The 20,476-nt window shown below is 40.8% G+C and overlaps 1 long non-coding RNA gene across 1 annotated transcript; it reads left to right on the top strand.

Moving 5' to 3' along the window:
* The first annotated feature begins 97 nt into the window (after nt 1-97).
* On the top strand, nt 98-15,298 carry LOC103007295 (uncharacterized). The gene is made up of 4 exons (XR_009006651.1): nt 98-275; nt 5,794-5,909; nt 10,347-10,441; nt 15,034-15,298. It is a non-coding gene; the product is annotated as an uncharacterized LOC103007295 (long non-coding RNA).
* Nucleotides 15,299-20,476: the final 5,178 nt, after the last annotated feature.

Raw genomic sequence — 20,476 nt, 5'->3', positions numbered from 1 at the left:
GCGAGGGGGAGAGGAGGGGTTGGGAATCCGGGTTCCTCGGTGTTGGCCCCGCCCAGGGGAGGGGTGGGACGTCCTCAATTGGTCCCAGGTGCCAAGAGGTGGGAGAGGGGAGCTTGGGAAAGTCTGAGAGGAAACTTCCCCGTGTTTCGCTCTCTGCTCAGGAGGACCAACTTGTCCCCCTTGTAGGGGCCTTGCCGCCAACGATGTATGCGAAGGAACAGTAAAACGGAAATTTTACCGTTCAACGGTCGCAAGACTATTTAGAGGAAAAAAGTGTAAGTACACTTGCAAACGATGTGACGAGTTTGTATCCTTCATATGCTTGAGGTTACTAATACTTGAATTGCTCCCTCCTCAGGTGAGAGGCAGAGTCCCAAGAGCAGGCACTCCCTGCGCCCCGTCACCTCCCGCTCTTTGCCAAGGACCTGCTAGGGAGCCAGCGCCTCTGAAGCAGTTTTCCCGGGGCTGCTGCAGGTGGTGTCCACACCGCCTAGGTGGGTGGGGATATGCTGCGTCCGAAGGAGTCGCAGCGACTCGCAGGTTTCTCCTGCCTGGCGGGCGCCTTGACTTGTTGTTTCCTGTTGAGAAAAGGAACACGCTCCTCTAGAGAAATAACCTTCACATCAAGGAGACACATGTAGCATAGAGAGGAAAAGGAAGATGACAGGTGATGCCGCCACTCAGAGACGAGGGGTGTTAAACTGGGGCTTGTATCCACCCAGTAGCTTGTTCCCTGCAGAGGGGTGCAGTGGAGGAGAGAGAGCACGGGAGAGAGATTCAAAGACAGACCTTTAGAAACAACTGTCTCTAGGATCGTGGGTAACCGGCAGCTTTCTGGTGACTAAAACAGTCGAGACTGTGAAGATGTTTTTGTTAACTCTTTCTTTCCATTGACAAATGTAATTATTGCTTGGTTATTTCTTAAGAAAAAACATCTCCAGAAATACAGAAGTTTTTCAAGGGAGAACCGAAGTCACCCCTGCCCCTATCCACTCCCCAGTGTAACCACCCTTCCAAGAAACACTTAAAAGAAATCCATGGGCTCTGCAACGACCCCAGGGCAGCACAACTGGCCTGCTGACTGCCCCTAACTCCTCAGGATTTCCTGCCTCCATTCTGCTCCCCCACTGAGCACCTGCACAGGCCCAGGCCCCCCAAGACCACCTGCTGTCCGGCTAGTCCCAGCCTTGGCTCAGGCTCTGACTCACAGCGCCTTTTCTCACCCATTCCCTGCTGTTGGGGCAGAGCTGGTGGGAATTTCCAGGGCAGAAGGGAGGAGGACAGTGAGGACCCTGAGGTGCTTAGTTCTGGCCAGGCAGCTGCCTTTTCGCATTTCAGGTCACCACAGGAAATCTCACAAAGCGCAGCTGCCTTCAGCTCCTAGGGAGTGAAGGGAGGGCTTCATGCTCTGCTACAACTTGCCCGCCTTGTTGAGGGTGGAAAGTGAAGAGAGCTTCCACCTCCTCGCCACGCGGAATTACCTGACCAGTCCCTGGGCTCTGGATCTCAGCTGCCCCTCTGGATTCCTCTGTGAGTTTCTTTTCCTTCACTCTAGGGAGTAGTGGCTGTTTCTCCATGCAGAGATCCAAGTCAAAGTCTTTTTTCTGTCTCCATTCCCTGGATGAACACAGATGCAATAACTACTCATTGTGCCAGGAAATCGAGGTCCAAAGAGGCTACGTGGCTTTGTCAATGTGAACCAGGAGTGGTTCACACACACAAGGGGCAGGGGGGGGTGGGGTGGGGATGGGGGCGTCTCATGCTGCAAATCCATTGCTCTCTCCATGCAAATGGCCACTGAGGGCAAGAGAAGACGTTCAACGTCATTAGTCATTAGGGAGACCAACATCAAAATCACAAGAGATACCACTTGACGTCTACCAGGGCAGCTGTAATTTTAAAAATGGAAAATAAGAAGTGTAATAAGGATGTGCAGGAATTGAACCCCTCATACACTGGCTGGTGGGAATGTAAAATGGTGCGGACACCGTGTAAAGCAGTTCGGCACTTCCACCAAAAGTTAAACATAGAGTGACCACATGACCAGCAAGTCCACTCCTAGACACGTATCCCAGAGAACTGAAAACATTCAAACAAAAACTTGTACGTCAATGTTTACGGCAGCCTTATTCACAAAGCCAAAATGGGGGAAGCAACCCAAATGTCCATCGACTGATGAATTTTTAAACAAAATATGCTATACCCTTACCATGAGTTTTTATTTAGCCATAATATGGAATGAAGTAGTGATACGTGCTGAAATACGGATGAATCTTGGAAACATTATGATACATGAAAAAAGCTAGACACCAAAGAACACACATTGTAAGATCTGATTCACGTGAAGTACCCAGAACAGGCAGATCTACAGAGAGAAAAAATCCACACGTGGTTGCCATAGGGCTAGTGAGAAGGGAACGTTAGGAGGAAAACTTTTTCTCTACCGTCTTAGGTTCAACTGGCTAGGGGCCTGAAAATTAATTATCGGTAAATTAATCGGAGAAAAGTTTATTTACCATGAAGGAGCTTTCAGATGAAGAGGCTCCCTAGACGGCTAGAGATAGGGGTTTATATACCAACTTTGCAAGGGGGCTTGGTGGATCAGGACTTCAAAGGATGGAAGGGTCTGATGAGGCTTATTTACACCATCTTCTGGAATGTTCTCATGTCCAAGATCAGGCCTCCCTGATTAGAGACACGCCCCCCCCGTGTGGGTGGGGTTGTGGCAGCTGTCTCTTATAAAGTTCTGCTTTAGCCAGATAAGGGCAGTTCAGAGAAGACTTATTTCTGCCTCTGTTGTAGCTCAGATGTTTTCAATTTGAAGTAATCTTTGTACCATTCAGGCCGGTTTCAGTCCCATCCCGAGAATAGGGAACGGCAGATAATAAGTATGGACTTCCTTTTGGGGGTGATGAAAATGTCCTAAAATTTATTGTGGTCACGGGCCCACAACTGTCTGAATATAGTAAAAATCAGTGACTAGTACATTTTAACATTGTGGATTATATGGTACATGAATAGCATATCAAAAATTTAAAAAGCAAGCCAACACATACATTTAATAAAATTTCAGTAAAAGGTAGATGGTACATTTTATAATGTGGGTGAATCAAGGTGAGAATAGTACAACCCACCGATCAACCCCCGTCTCCCCGGCCAGGGGAAACTTTTTGTTTCCCATCAAAAGTGTGGGAAACAGCGCGGGTGTTCTGATGTGATACAATTGACACTGTACAGTACAGTACAATCTGATACTCCTATTGTATCATATAGGAGTACAAAGCATCAAGTCTAAAATGTGCCTGCTAAGGGACATTTCCCTGGTGGTGCAGTGGGTTAAGAATCCGCCTGCCAACCCAGGGGACACGGGTTCGATCCCTGGTCCGGGAAGATCGCACATGCCGCGGAGCAACTAAGCCCGTGCGCCACAACCACTGAGCCTGCGCTCTAGAGCCCGCGAGCCACAACTGCTGAGCCCGCGTGCCACAACTACCGAAGCCCGCGCGCCTACAGCACGTGCTCTGCAACAAAGAGAAGCCACCGCACGCCGCAACTAGAGAGGGCCTGCGCGCAGCGGCGAAGACCCAACGCAGCCAATAAATAGATAAATAAATAAATTTATAAAATATTCCTGCTAAAATAACTGAGCCTGAATCTAACCATATCCAGAGATCTCACTACGGGTTATTCTGTTTCTACTGGAACATGTTCAGGACAGGATGCGTATAGAGTAACACTGAATGTGAGTAATTCTACAGGACAAATAATCTAGTCTTTTCATCAAAGGAATAGCAAAGAAAGAAAGGGGAGGGGCTGTTATAGATGAAAAGAGGACTAAGTCCTATTTCAGCGAACGCTATGTAAGATACTTCTTTGGATCCTAATAAGAACAAATCAAATTTAAGAGAGATATTTAGGTCAAATAGATACATTGGACATGGATGGTTTCCTGTGGCATTAGGGAATAATTGTAATTTTTCTTAGATGTAATGACGGTATTTTGGTTATGTTTTTTTAAAGCCCTGTTTGTTATAGTTTATGTTACCGCAGAGTATGTGGAGGAAATAACTTCTTTGGGTTTACACACGAAGTCGTAGGATATCTGGAATATGCTTTGGAATATGCTAGAAAAAAAAAAACAAATAAATCTTAAGTGGCAAAACGTTGATTGTTGAAGCTCCTTGACCGACATACAGAATTCTGGATATATTGTTCTATCGGCTTTGTTTGAAATGATCCATGATACAGAACTAAAAATATCCACAAAAGCAACTGTGCCAACCAACACTGATAAAGTAATCGTGTTTTGAGTATGTTATTGAGTAATATGGGTGAAAACACCAACCTAAAAGAGTTGATTCTGGTTGCATTTACAGAGCTGTAATTGGTTGTGTCTCCAGTTAGGACTGGAAACAGGTGGTTTTTGTTTTAAGTATTGTAGAATTATCCAACCACTCATTAAAGCGTAGGGTATCTATTTTTAATGATCTCTTGTGTGAGAATGTAAATACGGGGAGGAGATTCTGAAAGACGCACACTCTACAGGTGACAGGGTCAGCTCTGGGAATGGCATGAACATTAGGGCTGGTGGCCAAAGGTGACCTTGATCATTTGCTGAGCACCTACTATGTGCCAGATACTACTGTTCTTCGTGCTGGACATACAGACACGAAAGAGACCTGAAGTCCTTGCTCACATGGGGCTCACATTCTAGTGGGGGAGACTGAAAGGTAAGCTCAATAAGCCCCACGTGTATTATAATGACGCGTGCTGTGCAGCACACGAAGGCAGGGAAGGGGAATAGGTCTGGGGGAGGGATCTGCACCTGCAGGTAGGTTGTATGGAGAAGGCCTCACTGAGAAGGGGACATAAAGACCTGAAGGAAGAGACGGGGTGGACATAAAGACCTGAAGGAAGAGACGGGGTGGGGTGGGGGGGACCCTGTGGACATCTGGGGGATGATCCTCTGAGGATCATATCCTGTGTGCCTCTTACTAATGTTATGCTGTTAAATCATTTAGACACTTACAAGTAGTCATTGACCCTCCAGTTTTGAAGCAGGAGGCGCTGTGGTGTATTCTGTCCGTTTGGAATTGGTCAGGGTTAGGGCCACAATTACCTTGATGAGGATATGGTTGAAGACCTTAGCCACTTTGAATAAATCGAGGTTCTAGCCATGCATACTAAGTGTGTGCTCCTATAAAATGGATCTTTTTGGAATACGTGTAGAGATTGGTCCCTACAGAGCATCTTGCTGAAGTGGCTCGGTCCACTTCTGTAAGTTGTTTGTTTATAGCTACGTGACTGACAGTGCTGAACAAAACCCAAACTGTCATTTGCCCCTTGGGCCAGGACGCTCATCCCTCGTGGAAATCAATCAGTTATAAGCGGGAGAACATTTCTGCATCTGTGGCTGTAGGGCTGACAGTTTATTTATTTATTTCACTAACCTCAGGGACAGTAGGTTAGGGAAGCAGAAAGGCTGATCCGGTATCTCTGACCACAAGCCTCAATGCCAGCAAATTACCATATGAAGTGACCAAATGGTCACAGTGGATTACGTCACAGTGGGTTTGCAGTATAAAGTCCAGACCATCTGTAGCTGTAGGCTTATTTCTCCTAAGGGTAGGCAGTGGCTGGATGGGTGTCTTTTGCAGAACTAGGAAAAGGCTGGTGTGTTTTTGTTTTGTTTTGTTCCTTTGTTTTTTACTTTTTTCATGCTGAATTCTTACTTAGGGAAATTAATCTGTATCTGTGGCCAAGGTATTCAATAATACTTTCTTTCCTTTTCAGGTCACAGTTTGGTAAGAAGATCAAAGGGCACGATCAACAGCTCGTGCACTGCCTTGGTGTGGACCCAGAGTTCAAGCACAGACGAAGATCAGACACTGACTTCACACTTCTGATAGGTACGCAGTACAGCCCTCAGTTGTGCTTTGGTTCTGTTTCCCCCTTCTGTACAATAGGCTCCCCTCTCAAGGCAGGTCTCTCACCGAACTTCCTCTTGTTAGTGTCTGGCTAGCACCACGTCCAGGTATACTCAGTCCCTGTAATTGTTCATCGTGATGATCAGGAGAGTTCTGCCTGTGCGATTCAAATATCAACCTATCTGGTAAGTTCCAACACCCCTGAACTCAGCTGAAACTCGAAGCCCAGAAAAGGCCATTGTTTTACTAGAGCCGATTTCACACATCTGATAGGTATGGAACATAACTCCCAGGTGTACTTTGTGTTTTACCCCCTTGCTTTTTACAAAGGTGACTTTCTGAAATGTTTTAATCCAGTTTATACTGGTGCCATGGAGGCACGTTCTTCACGCTCAAGACTGAGCAAAGGCAGGGTTATTTCAGTAACCTGGGACCTTTTAAAGCTATAAAAAATAGCCCGACATTTTCATAAACCCTAGAGCTAGGAAAGAATTTGAGGGGATCCTGTTTGTCCCCTGGATTGCTGAGAAAAGGACCTTCTGTCATCCTACACTGGAATCTCTGAGAAGGATGATGTGAAGCTTCTCATGTGAAATGTACCTTGCTATATAGCGCCTCCTAGTTTAAGAAGTTTTTTTTATACCGTATTGAAATCTCCATTGGTAAGGATCCAGCATACACTCATTTGTCGATTCTTTACAGGAGGAAAACTAGAGCTGTCAAATGCCAATTCTATAGTATTCTTCTGGTCTACAGCACAGGGCAGGCTCAGTAATAATGAAAGAGGAATAGCTTATTATTGTTTATGATGTATTGTTCTTTTGTGATTTTAACAGTAATACACCCATAGGTGATTTAGAAAGTTATACAGGTTTGATGGGGGAGTCATAAGGGACTGTTTCCAGTAGTTGTGCTGGCTGATCACCTCTTATGGACCATACCATTGGCACGCTCTCCTGTTGATGTGGGTGAGCGGGTCAGGGTTCAGCAGACACTGGCTTCGTGTGCTGTATGCCAGCTTTTTATGACGACTGTGTTCTGTGAATCAGCATTTGGGGCAGGGAGAGATGAGGGGACCAGAGACGGTAGTCAGCATCATAACCCCCTCATGACCTCATCAACCTGCCACCTCTGATCTTGAACACATCCTTGTACTTCTCCAGGTTTTGATATCTCTAACTAATTTCTGGGTAGATCCATGAAAAGTTCCTACATATTTATGGCAAGGACCTTTTCGAGAAGCTGATGAATACTGTGGAAATTAATTTTTTTTAAATGCATATCTGTACATACATACACAAATTAGCAGCTACTTCAGGAAGTTTAAGGAAACCTATGGACCTCTCTTAAGAGCACCTAGACTTAGGGAGTTCACTGTCTCTTCCAATTTCACACATCTGTGGTTCTAGTGCCTTCCACCATTCAAATCATATCAGGCCCCTGCCTGAAGCTCTCCAATAATTTCCCATTGAAATTAGAATGAAAATATTTACCAAGCATGGCCAGCAATGAACAAGATCGGGCTGCTCTTTGCCCTGATCACTCACCTGTTTTCTCCTTGGTTACTTTGCCCTAGACACACAGGTATGTTCCTTCTGAGCTTTATTAACAGGAGTATAATAGGCAGAAGATAAACTGCCCTGTTTACAGTGTACACCTTGATAACTATTGACATATGTTCCACCTGAGAGATGATCACCACACTCAGAATAATGAACACACCCATCACACCCAAAAAAGTTTTTGCTTCCTTGGTGTGTATAGTAATGACAACTACATTTTGCTCCAAAGAGGTTCTCTAGTTATTTATTTCATCCTTAACTAGGGGTAATTTATTATTAAGACAATTTCATATATATTAAGAAACATGTACCCAAAGTGTTTGAATGTTCCTGAGAAGTTCCTTTCTTTATGTAGTTGATATTTTCTGCCGTAGATCAAATGTTACTGAAGTGAAAGTTTTCACAGAAATCTTGAGTTAATGGGTGTTATTGTATATCCTCCCATCGCTGCTTTTGGATTAAGGGTCATTTTGAGTCTTCATCATTATAAATGTGGATTCATTGGCACATTTCCACCCAAAATGAATCATGAAACAAATTTTAATTTCTGTAATCATAAAAGTTAAAAAGTATTTGGAATCCTTTAAAAATGGTGAGAATGTGGTCAAAATATATTCATGAATACTTGGTTATGGTCCTCGACAAACCTAGTGTTAAATTCATTCAGTTAGCTAAGCGAAGTGTATGTAGTAGCTTATGCTCTATATGTGTACATGTCAGTTTCTGTTTAGTGTCAATTGACGTAAAAATGATAGTCGGCATAGTAAAATTATAGGCTTGCCACCTTTTGCCTGAGGGAACTGACATAATAATCTCTAATTGCTTGTGTTTAACCTTAATTGATTGTTTTGTGGACTGGGCAAAAGTTGAGGAAAATTGTTACCAACAGCAATGGAAATTTCCAAAAATGTTTAAGGCTTATTAAATATTGATATGATTATTTTACTCAATTTAATCACATTACATATACTCTCCTCAATCTTCTGTGAGACTTTCAAAATGTTTTTTCAGTTATACAGTGCTTTACGTTTCTGGATCCATAACCACATATATTGAATTATTGGTAGATATTGATTTTTTGGTAGTGCAATAGTGAAGCACTGTAAACAAGTGAAATGTCTATCAATTGCCAAGTGGTTAAAGAAATATATTATACAGCCTGACAAACTGTGAAATATGTGTTTGGGTTTCTTTGTGAACATATGACTTCATTTCTATTGACGTATAATTTACTATTGTAAAACTCACTTTCAAAGTGTACAAAATTGAGTTTTGATAAATGTATATAGTCATGTAACCACTATCACAATCAAGATATGAAATATTTCTGTGACCCCAGAAAGTTCTCTGGTTCCTTTCTAGTCAGTGATCTCACTCTACTTCCATCCCTTGGAACTACTGATCTAATTTCATGTAGTTCTGTCTTTTTTTAAAATAATATACATGGAATCATAACGTAATGATCCTTTTGTTTCTGGCGTCTTTCACTTAGCACAATGCTTTTGAGATTCATCCACGGCATTGCATATATCAGTGGTTCATTCATTTTTATTGTTGAGAAGTATTCTAATGTACTGATGTATGACAATTTGTTTATTCATCAGTTGCTGGACATTTGGATTGTTTGAAGGATTTGGTGTTTCTGAAAATCGTTACAGGAAAATTTTATATCTTCATATAGATTTGAGTTACAGAATAGAATCCATCTATTTCAACCTAAAGGATTCCTTTTAACATTTCTTGTAGGGCAGATTTAGTGGTAATGAACTCTCTCAGCTGTCGTTTGTCTTAGAATGTGTTAATTTCTCTCTCATTTTTGAAGGACAATTTTTACCAGATATAGAAATCTCGGTTGACAGTTTTTTTCTTTCAACAACTTAAACATATCATCCCACTTCCTTTCGGCTTGCTAGATTTCTTCTGGCAAATCTGCTGATAATCGTATCCCTTTTAAGTGACAAGTTGCTTTTCTCTTGCTGCTTTCAAGATTCTGTCATTGACTTTAGACAGTTTGATTACAGTGTGTCTCAATATGATTTTCTTTTGTTTTATCCTACTTCAAAGTTCATTAAACTTGTTGGATTTGTAGGCTAAAATCTTTTTATCATATTTTGGAAATTTTCAGCCATTATTTCTTCAAATAATCTCTCTGCCCTTTTAGCTTGCTATTTTTCTGGGACTGCCATAATGCATATATTGGTCTACTTAATGATATCTGATAAGTCATTTAAGCTCTGTTTACTTTTCTTTATTCCTTTTTCTTTCTATTCCTCAGATTCTGTCATTTGTTTTTCCTAATAAAATAAGGTTACTATAATCTACTGTTCCTTCCTTATCACCTTTAACAGATGTAGAAGAAAAACACTAGCCTTTTTATATTAAAGTGATAAATGAAAGGAAATTAGATTGCTCAAAGGATATGTTTAGAAATAAGCAACCTAAATAATTTCCATTTCATTCCTTCACATTTCTCTTTCTTCAATAGGTAGTTCCTTGTAGAACTGTGAGATAGTTACCTAGTTCTATCTGCTGTGATCTCTAAAGTCACTCTTTTTGATAGCAACAAAATGGTATAACCTCTCCTCCTTTCTCTGTCTCTGCTTAGAGTGACCCCACTTGGCTTCTTTCAATTTTCTAATTAGAAAATTTCAAATGATACTGCTACTTCATGCAGACTTGCTGAAATTTGAGTTTGCTTTTTCTTTCCATGTGAATGACTTACACAAATGCTTTTGAACAAATGCCAGCTTTATTAATATCTTAATGTTATTTATATCTAGATTTTCTTTCACTTTCATGAAAGCATAGCTGCAATTATATTAGGTTCTACCAAAAGTTTCATTCCTTTTTCTCCTAGATCCTGTGAAACCTTAGTATAGTATTTCTCTCCTGCTGGTGGATGAGAGAAGCACAAGACTAAAAGCTCTCTGGTTTTCAGCCTCTGATAGTAAGGTAAAGTGCTTACATACTCTGTCTCTCTAGAGTTTGCCTTGTCTTGGAGATAACCAAGTTTTCTATCATTCCATAAATTATAGAGTATCGTTGAAGTAACTTCAGGATTTTTTTTTGCTTTTTTCTCTGCTAGAGAAAATTCTAAGAGCATGAGTATATAATGTTTGCATGAAGTTGTCAAGTTTATTGATGAAAGAAATTTCATGCTTTTTGATTAGTAGATCTTTATGCATCTAATATATGCACTCTTGCATATATTGTGCATTCTTGTTTTAAGTAGCACATTCAAAATTCCCTTTGAGAATCTTAGAATCCACTTAGTTTGGGGCTTGCATTGTTAGCAGATACCACAAGAATGGAGCAAATGATGACTATGTATCTGCCCTAGATTTCTGTATTTGTGTATTTTGGGAAAAGGAGCACTGAAAAATAACAAAGAAATTTCAGTGCTTGATGTTTTGTTCTGATAACCAACATTTAAAATTAAAATGAAAGCATGTATGTTTTCCCAGCGGCTGCCTGCATGCCTTCTCTTTTTGTGAGCCATTTAAAGTAGTAGTATAAAATAGTTAAAAGAAGTCATTAAAAAGTTTCAGTTTTGGGCTTCCCTGGTGGCGCAGTGGTTAAGAATCTGCCTGCCAATGCAGGGGTCACGGGTTCGATCCCTGGTCCGGGAAGATCCCACATGCTGCGGAGCAACTAAACCCGTGTGCCACAACTACTGAGCCTGCGCTCCAGAGGCCGCGAGCCACAACTACTGAAGCCCGCATGCCACAACTACTGAAACCCATGAGCCTAGAGCCCATGCTCTGCAACAGGAGAAGCCACCGCAGTGAGAAGCCCGCGACCCGCAACGAAGAGTAGCCCTTGCTCACTGCAACTAGAGGAAGCCTGCATGCAGCAACGAAGACCCAATGCAGCCAAAAATAATAAATAGAATAAATAAATTTTTTTTAGAAGTCTCAGTTTTGTCATTAATTGGCTATAGCTTTAAGTATGTCATTTATACTCCTTGGATCTTAGTTTCTTCATTATCAACAGGGGAGGATAAGATTAGTGGACTTCTAAGACTGCTTCCAGTTCATATATTTCAGATCTGCATGATTCTGATTCTATGTGTGGTTACAGATTGTTTAGCTAATTTAAATTTCAAGCAGGAAGATTGAGTGCCTCTCTGCAAATGTACCAATGAAACATTTACAAAAGGAAATTGTGGACAGTGTGTTTGTGCAGTTACCAAACTAAAAAATAATGTGGAGAAAACTTTAGGAGGGGAGATGAGAGTGTGGATTCAGAGAAAACGTGGATAATAATCAAGTTGAACAAGCTCACATTGGAGGACCTCCATCTTCTCAGTGAACTAGCAAATAAGTTTATTTACTGTCCATGAAGGCTCTTTGGTAGTTTTGAAATTTAAATAGACTAGAAAAGTTTTGGATCAGCCTCTGTGGGGTCCAGGACTCAGGTAGGGATGAATAAAAAAATTATTAAGTAGTATTTCAGGTTTGACCCCACAAACACTATCATTATCCAGATTGCTCACCTGCTCTTTCCTCAAACTTGGATATGAATGACTTTTTATAATTTCCAAAAGTCAAATATACTCTGTAGATTAATATTTAGTAATAGTGAAAGTAGTTTTTATTGTTCTACAAACTCTAAAGACAATTCTAGATAAGAAGATAAACCACTTTTGGAAACAGAATTAGCATCATTTGGATGAGCGTGCAACCTTCTAAAATGACCTGAAGTGACATTGGCAACAAAGGTCAAGTAAGATAAATATTACCTTTTCTATAGCTGGACTTGAGCAGTGTTCATTCTACAACTTCAGGCTTGTTTGAATCTGTTTAGAGTCCTGACTGAGGCAGGGCCTTGGACAAGATACAATGGAAGGATGTCCACCATTCAGATGATCTCTCTGACTTAGCACTACAGTTTAACTTCTCACATTCCTACTTTTAACATTTTATATAAGTGTTTTGGTTAGCCATCTTAAGAAGAATGCATTTTTGATGTCCAATTTTGCAGAACACCTCTTTTTGCATGCTAGACAATTCACGGTGTGGTAGAAAGATTCTAATTTGTATTAATATGCATCAATTTGAACATTCTACAAGTGCAATCTCTTTTCAAGGTTAAATATAGTTAAGAAGTTGAATTGCTTGAGAACTTTATGATTTTTTTTAAAAAAGTACAGAGATTTCTGATATACCCTCTCACCCTGCTCCCAGTAAATATATTGAATTAGTATGATTCATTTGTTACAGTTGATGAGCCAATTTAAATACATTATTTTTAACTAAAGTCCATAGGGTGCATTAGGTTCACTCTTCGTGTTGTACATTCTATGGGTTTTAACAAATACACGATGGCATGTATCTACCATTAGAGACTCACACACAATAGTTTTACTTCCCTAAAAATCCTCTGTGCTCCACTTATTCACCCCTCTCTCCCCAACCCTGAACCCCTCACAATCACTGGCCTTTGAACAATCTGAATAGGTTTGCCTTTTCCAGAATGTTATATACTTGGAATCCTACAGTATGTAGCTTTTCCAGTTTGGTTTCTTTCACTTAGCAATATGCATTTAAGTTTTCTCCATATCTTTTCTTGGCTTCATAGCTCATTTCTTTTAATCAGTGATTTCTTTTACTCTATTGTATGGATGTACCACAGTTTATCCATGCACCTATTGGAGGACATCTTTTTTAGGTCCCATTTTCTTATTCATTAAATTTAAATGTATGGTATGAAATATTAAAAAACCATACTAATTTCTAAGATCTACATTTCAACAGAAAAACATTAAAAATGTCCATGATAAATCAAGAAAAACTCCTTGGTCCACCCATTTTTTCTTTTTCTTTTTTTTCCCAGGAGTGAAAATGGGTTTGTTTGCCTTTGGTTGGTGACATATTTCTTCATTATTACCACCACTAGTACTAGCTCTACCCCCAATTGTCATGATAATAATCATGACTGAGGGTCTGAGATTTAATGCTCTATTTCATACATAATATTGTTTTGAGCTTTCGTGAAATGATATTATTAAGTGAACATCTATGGTGGTGATCACTGCAGGGAAATGAAGAATTCAGAGCTCAATCCTAAGCTTAAGCACTGAACCCAGGTGATGAAACTATATATTGTGTCATGTTACAGTAAGTTCTATGGTAGAAAATTATTTTGTTAGATGGAAGAAAAATGTAACCAGTAGCAGACTTTCTGGCAAATTAACACTTTAGTTTAAATAACTCTACAGATTTTATTTTCTAAGACAATAAACATTCAGGCATTAGTTTCTTAAACTACCCTGAATGTTTTGTGATAGAATGTATTACACAAGCAAAACTTTTGAGAGGAAATTTTCATGATGGTGTGAATAATTGAGCCATGGTATTTCCTTTCAAGAAGAAAATCCCCATTTTAATGATTTCCCAAAACCCTCTGTAGACCTCTGAGAATCTGGACTACCATAATTTAATAACCTATAAACTTTATATATCCACCTTTGACAAAAGCTCCCATGTATACTTAAAATTTTCATCAGTGTCTGAATTTTACAGCTGATTAAGTACTGTCCTCAATACGTATTTGTTTCTTAAATTGGTCTGTTTCCACATTCGACTTAAAAGTTTTGTCAAAAGTCACCAGTGAACCCCAGATGACCCAATCTAGTGGCCTTTTCCTAGCCTTTTTCTGTTTCATTGTATTTATAATATTTTATACTTTTAATAAAGGTTTCATTTTTTCCTGTCCTCCTACTTCCCTTTTCACATCTCTGAGAAGTCATTTACTCTCCCTTTTACTTCCCAGTGTGGCATTCTCCAAGGTTCTGTTCTCAGCTCATGACAAATAATATGCATTCATGAGGAGATAGTCTGCTATAGTAGTAAGGGAACTAAATTAGGTGTGGGAACTGCATTAAAATCTTACTCATGTTTCACACTACCTGCATAAGCTTTGTTCAGTCACTTAAATCTTGGAGTTTCATTTTCCTTGTTCACAAGAAGTGAGATAAAACTTGCCCTATCTATATTACAAGGTGATAATAAGAATCAAAAAGGATAATACATGTAAAAACTTTGATAATATATTACTATGCAAATGAATATTAATTATGTTATTAGAAGACAGGTAGGTCATTGGCACTGTGAGACAGACTCTTTGTATAAAGCTAATTGACCCTCAAGGACCTCAAACCCATGACCTTGTATTAATTATCCATGTTTGAACCAACTTATAGGATAGTTGGCTAGCCATATAGAATAATTCTTCTTTGCATATGTTTATCATGAAATATAATTTTTCATCATTTTGGGGAAGTATTTCAGAAAGCCTTTGATGAGGGTGCCAACTGTCCTCACATTAGGGTGTTAGCAGAAGTAGTCATTGTGTAGAGTTTAAAATGCTTATGAAATATCTGACTTATCAAATATCTGACTTATGCATGTACTATTAAGCCTTTGAATGTTGATAAATAAGCAATGTATAATCTATAAAAAAAACACAAATGTCTACTGTTATGAATTGTTTACTGTATATTTTATTACAGGCACTTAAACACTGAATTATTTATATTACAGGAGCATGAGCCCTCAGCTTGCTCGTAAATTTCAGGACCTCTTCTCCTGCATCCACAGGCAGATAGAGGGTCATCCTCATCAACAGCTCTACCAGCGCCACGTCTACCTAGAAGAGTTGCTCCTCCTCCTCCAACTACTTTACCTAGAATAAGTAGTAAACCATCACCACCACCATCACTTTTGTTGGAGGATCTCTTCCTCCAGGATTACCACCTGCTCTGTCTCATGGAATGAAGCAGAAATAAATGTATAAACTTGAACTCTATATATTGAGTCTTGAACTGCATGACTTGATTCTCCTTTGAGAGAAATCAACTCGTCAAAGGGAAAACTTTTAACTAGAGTTTTTCAGTGTCTTCTGGCCATTGGTGGTCATTAGTGTGTGAAAACTGCATAGCTGTGTACAAGCATGGTATAATTTTAGAGAATATGACTCTTGACTCTTTAACTTTCCTTTGTGAGCTCACCATCTTATGTTCCTCTTTCAGTACAGTCTCTCAATAACTGAAAACTCCATAGAGAATATGAAATTCATCTAGAAGGCAAAGTAGAATTAATTAAGTGATGTAAAGATAATTGTATTAGTTTCCTAAGCCTGCCATAATAAATTCCTACAAACTAGATGGCTTCAAAAAACAAAGTTTTCTGTCAATTCTGAAGGCCAGTAGTCCAAAATCAAGGTGTTGGCAGGGCCACACTCCCTCTAGAGGCTCTGTTCCTTGCCTCTTCCAGCTTCTGATGGCTGTTGGCATCCCTTGGCCTGTGGCACCATCTCTCTCTGCTTCATATTCACATGACAATCCCCTCTGTGTGTCTGTACACTTCTTCCTCTCTTTTATAAGGCTACATGTGACTGCACTTAGAACCCACTCAGATAATCAAGGATAAGCCCCTCCTCTTAAGATCCTTAAGTTAATCACATCTTTTGCCATATAAGGTAATATTCACAGGTTCTATGGATTAGGACATGGCCATGTCCTTTTGGAGACCACCATTCATCCCACTACAATAATACAGGAAATACATTCTCAAATTAAGAGCAATTTTGTTTCTTTTTACCAACTTTAACTTCAAATGGTATAACATTCTTAGATATGAACATAAATATTTTTTGTAATTGAGCCTTATTATCTTAGTTATTTTTGTACTTAGAGAATGTTTCTATTTTTAAACTTTCAGATAGTGTGGAGTAGGTGATAACATTCTGTGGTGACAAAAACCTAATTGCTTTTATTTATTTATTTTTATACATTTATTTATTTATGTGTTTTTATTTTTGGCTGTGTTGGGACTTTGTTGCTGTGCGCGGGCTTTCTCTAGTTGTGGCGAGCAGGGGCTACTCTTCGTTGTGGTGCGCAGGCTTCTCATTGTCGTGGCTTCCCTTATTGTGGAGCACGGGCTCTAGGTATGCGGGCTCAGTAGTTGTGGCTCGCGGGCTCTAGAGCGCAGGCTCAGTAGTTGTGGCACTCGGGCTTAGTTGCTCCGTGGCATGTGGGATCTTCTCGGGCCAGGGATCGAACCCGTGTCCCCTGCATTGGCAGGTGGATTCCTAACCACTGCGCCACCAGGGAAGCCCCCTAATTGCTTTTAGATATGGTGATTGAAACTATCTTTCTCCTGAATATTATTTTACTTAATCATCATCAAATAATATAACAAAATTTACCATTTTAACCAGTTTTTAAGTGTATAATTCAGTGGCATTGAATACTTTCACAGTATTGTGCAACCATCACCACTATCCATTTTCTGAACATGTTCATCATCTTGAACAGAAACTCTTTACTCATTAAACAGTAACTCCCCATTTACTCCTCCCCTCAAGCCCCTGGTAACCACCATTCTACTTTCTGTCTCTATGAATTTGCCTATTCTAAGTACCTCATATAAGTGGAATCATATAATATTTAATAATGTTTGTCCTTTTTGTCTGGCTTATTTCACTTAGCATAAGTACTTATTCAAGCCCAGGGCTAGGTGCTACATGAGGACTGGATATCATTTGACTCTGAGCCATAACACTAACAAACCAACTTAAGAGTCAACTTCTAGGGGACTTCCCTGGTGGCGCAGTGGTTAAGAATCCACCTGCCAATGCAGGGGACACAGGTTCAAGCCCTGGTCCAGGAAGATCCCACATGCCGCAGGGCAACTGAGCCTGTGCGCCACAACTACTGAGCCTGCACTCTAGAAGCCCCTGAGCCACAACTACTGAGCCCGCATGCTGCAACTACTGAAGCCCGCACACCTAGAGCCCATGCTCCACAACAAGAGAAGCCGCTGCAATGAGAAACCCGCGCACCGCAACAAAGAGTAGCCCCTGCTCACCACTAGAGAAAGCCTGCGCACAGCGATGAAGACCCACCGCAGCCAAAAATAAATAAAATTTTTTTTAAAAAGTGTCAACTTCTAGAGGATACAATTAATCAAACAGCCACATGGACCTTCTAAACTAGTAATCAATAAAATGAAACCAGACTACAAGTAAATATTTGCATATGAAGCCAGAGATAGAGAAATCACTTATGGTCAATAAGGTTCCAAATAGACAGTGGAAAGACCATATCCAAGATCAAATGTTGTACCAACAAAAGACAGCTGCCTTTGTTTCGAGAGCCTACCAAAGGATATAGGCTTGGTGATAAGGAAATGCTCAAATATAGGAACCCCAAAACAGCAAAAAGTATTCATCTGGAACTTCATGTAGCCATTGGCCTGTACATGGTGGTCAGTGTACGTGTCGAAACAGAAAGGGGGCAATGAATGTGGCCCATTGAGAGTAGAAACAAACCAAGAGACAAGGTAATGAACAAGGGGTTGACCTGCATCAGAAGAAAGACTTCCTTGATAAAAGGGACAGCAGTGGACAGTGTGAAAGGTGATATAAGCAAGTGTGCCAGGAAACCAAGGTCCAAAGAGGCTAATTGCTTTTGCCGTTATGAGCCAGGGTTTCACATGACAAATTCACACACATGGGGCTCTCATGCTACAAATCCATTACTCTCTCCTTGCTATACATGGACTTTCTGATTTCATCTTAGGGTTGTCAGGGAGGAAGACATTTTCTTCTACTCTTCTAGGTTTTTCTGGCTGGTCTAAGAATTAAATTGGCATGAGACAGATTAATAGGAGAAAATCAAACAAAGTTTAATAACGTATTCATGGGAGGGATCCAGGAAAACTGAGTAATTCACAAAAATGGCTGAAACACTCACCTTTAATACCATCTTCAGCTAAAGACAAAAGAGGGTGTTAGGGGTAGTGGTTTGGGACTTCAAAGGGGAGGAAGGCAATTCACATGGAGATGGAAAAGCAAATGTTTGGTAAACAAATGTATGCTGGGCCAGGCAGAGACAGTGGGAGACAGAGAGGAATTGTAACAAACAGACTTTGCTAGGTTCCTCCCTGTCTACACACCTAGTTCATATTATAGTTATCTATGGTGATAGCTCCCTTCCTGGAATAGGTCCTCTATCCACATTCTTTAGGGGAAGGTCAAAGCTTCTTCCTGAGTCTTTTCGTCTTGATTGTTTTCAGCTCGAAATAATCTGCATGCCAAAGAGACATTTTGGGGTGACAAATTTTGTTCCCCTACAGAGCGGAGACCAACTTGACCTGCAAACCTTCATAACACTTGATGCCTCTAGACTCCCAGCCTCAGCTCCAGCTCCAACTACCCTTCTCTGGGCTGGGCCAGTTTCAATGCCAATAAAGGCGAGCTCAGTATACTCTAATTCCTTTCTCAGCCACAGGCCAGGACCATCATGACCTGCTTTCTGACTTGCTTCTGTTCGCTCCAGTTTTGCCTTGGCTCAGGTTCTTTTCTTCTTTTTTTTGAAGATAAAAGGAAGCATCAAGTTAATGAAAACCTAATTTACATACTGTTCTGTATGGCATTCAGATTAATAGGAGAACAATGGATATAATAAGAAAATTATACAAGGATTGAATTTCACATGGATCATTTGATATTCTACCTGTGCTGTGAGCAAGTCATGTTGCATTAGATCAAATCCTGATTTTATTACATTACCGAATATCCCATTGTCACATCCTCACCTTTTGCCTCTTCATTACAGGGATGTAATCGCAGGATGAACCCCTCAGAGCTTGTGTTCAACTGCCCGTTTGTGCCTATTTCACAATCTGCCATTGTTACAAGACACTCTGGTTAATAAGCAGATAATAGGATATGCAGATTGCATGTACCTGATGAGGAAGGAAAAGTGTTTGGCTCAGGTTCTTGAAGATTACTTCCACTCAGTGTCTCCACCCCTGCCTGTGGATGGATTTTGATTTACAAGCTCAATATGAGGCAGGAGATAGATGGGCCCAGGGTGAGCAGCTGGAATTTGTTCCCTGTGGACCGATACTCCAAGATGAAGAGAGGCTGACCCCAGATAAGAGATAAAAGACCACATATTTCTTATTCTCGAAGTCAAGGAGACCTTCCTGACTATGAAGCTCCTTGGAGGTCAAAAGGGGAGTGATGTCAAGCTACCAATAGGCCTCTTCGCTGGAATCCATCTTGGCTAAGAGATGCATGCACACACGGGAGGATCCTGAGATATACCCAATATGGACTCAGAACCAGACAAATCAAAATGATGGGCCAAAGGAAACCCGGAAGAAATACCCCATATAAGTGATTTAAACTACCACGAGGGCACGATTCTCTCTGAGTCCACCCGTGTGTCTATCCACATGTACAGTACTCTTTTTCCTCCTATTAAACACTTCGTTTCACTACTTTCTATCTTTGTGGGAATTCTTTTCGGCAAAGCCGAAGGGCCAGGGCCTTGTCACTGGCCACTGGTCTAGCAGCTAGGATTCAGTGCTCTCTGCCGCGGCCCAACCAATGGGCCCAATCTCTGGCTGGGAACCAAAACCCCGCTTCAAGCCGCTGCAGGCTGAGGCCACCCGAGATCAAATACTCAGTGCATCAGGCTCACTCCCTTGGCCCCTACATCTCCTGGAACTCCACAATTCTCTCTGGCCTTCTGGTAAGGCAGGAGAGAGATGGGCTCCAGGTTAGACATTTATAATCAGCCTCCTGTTTATACTTCGAGATAGAAATAACAACAGGAACAGGGTAAATAGCTAGACTGTGTCTCCTGTGGACACTTTAAGATAACAGTAATGGCAGGGGCAGAGAGGGGCTAAGCCCTGCTTGGGCAAAAGGTCAAGAGGTCACATATTTCTCATCCTTGGGGTCAGGGAGACCTTGACTGCGCATGCACAGAAAGGCTCCTCGGGGGTCAAAAAGGGAGGGGACACCAGATCAATAATAAGTTTTGCTAACTTCCCAAAGGTCCTCGCGCTGAAATCCATCTTGGCTAAAGGATGCACGTGCACATAAGGGAGGGGCCTGAGACAAATCAGCTATTGGGTCAAAACAAGACGAATGGCCAGAGGAAAACAAAGACCTGGAAGACTGCCCCCT

The sequence above is a fragment of the Balaenoptera acutorostrata genome, chromosome X, assembly GCF_949987535.1.
Source record: "Balaenoptera acutorostrata chromosome X, mBalAcu1.1, whole genome shotgun sequence".
Classification (NCBI taxonomy): Eukaryota; Metazoa; Chordata; class Mammalia; order Artiodactyla; family Balaenopteridae; genus Balaenoptera; species Balaenoptera acutorostrata.
This window is presented reverse-complemented; position numbering and strand designations above follow the sequence as displayed.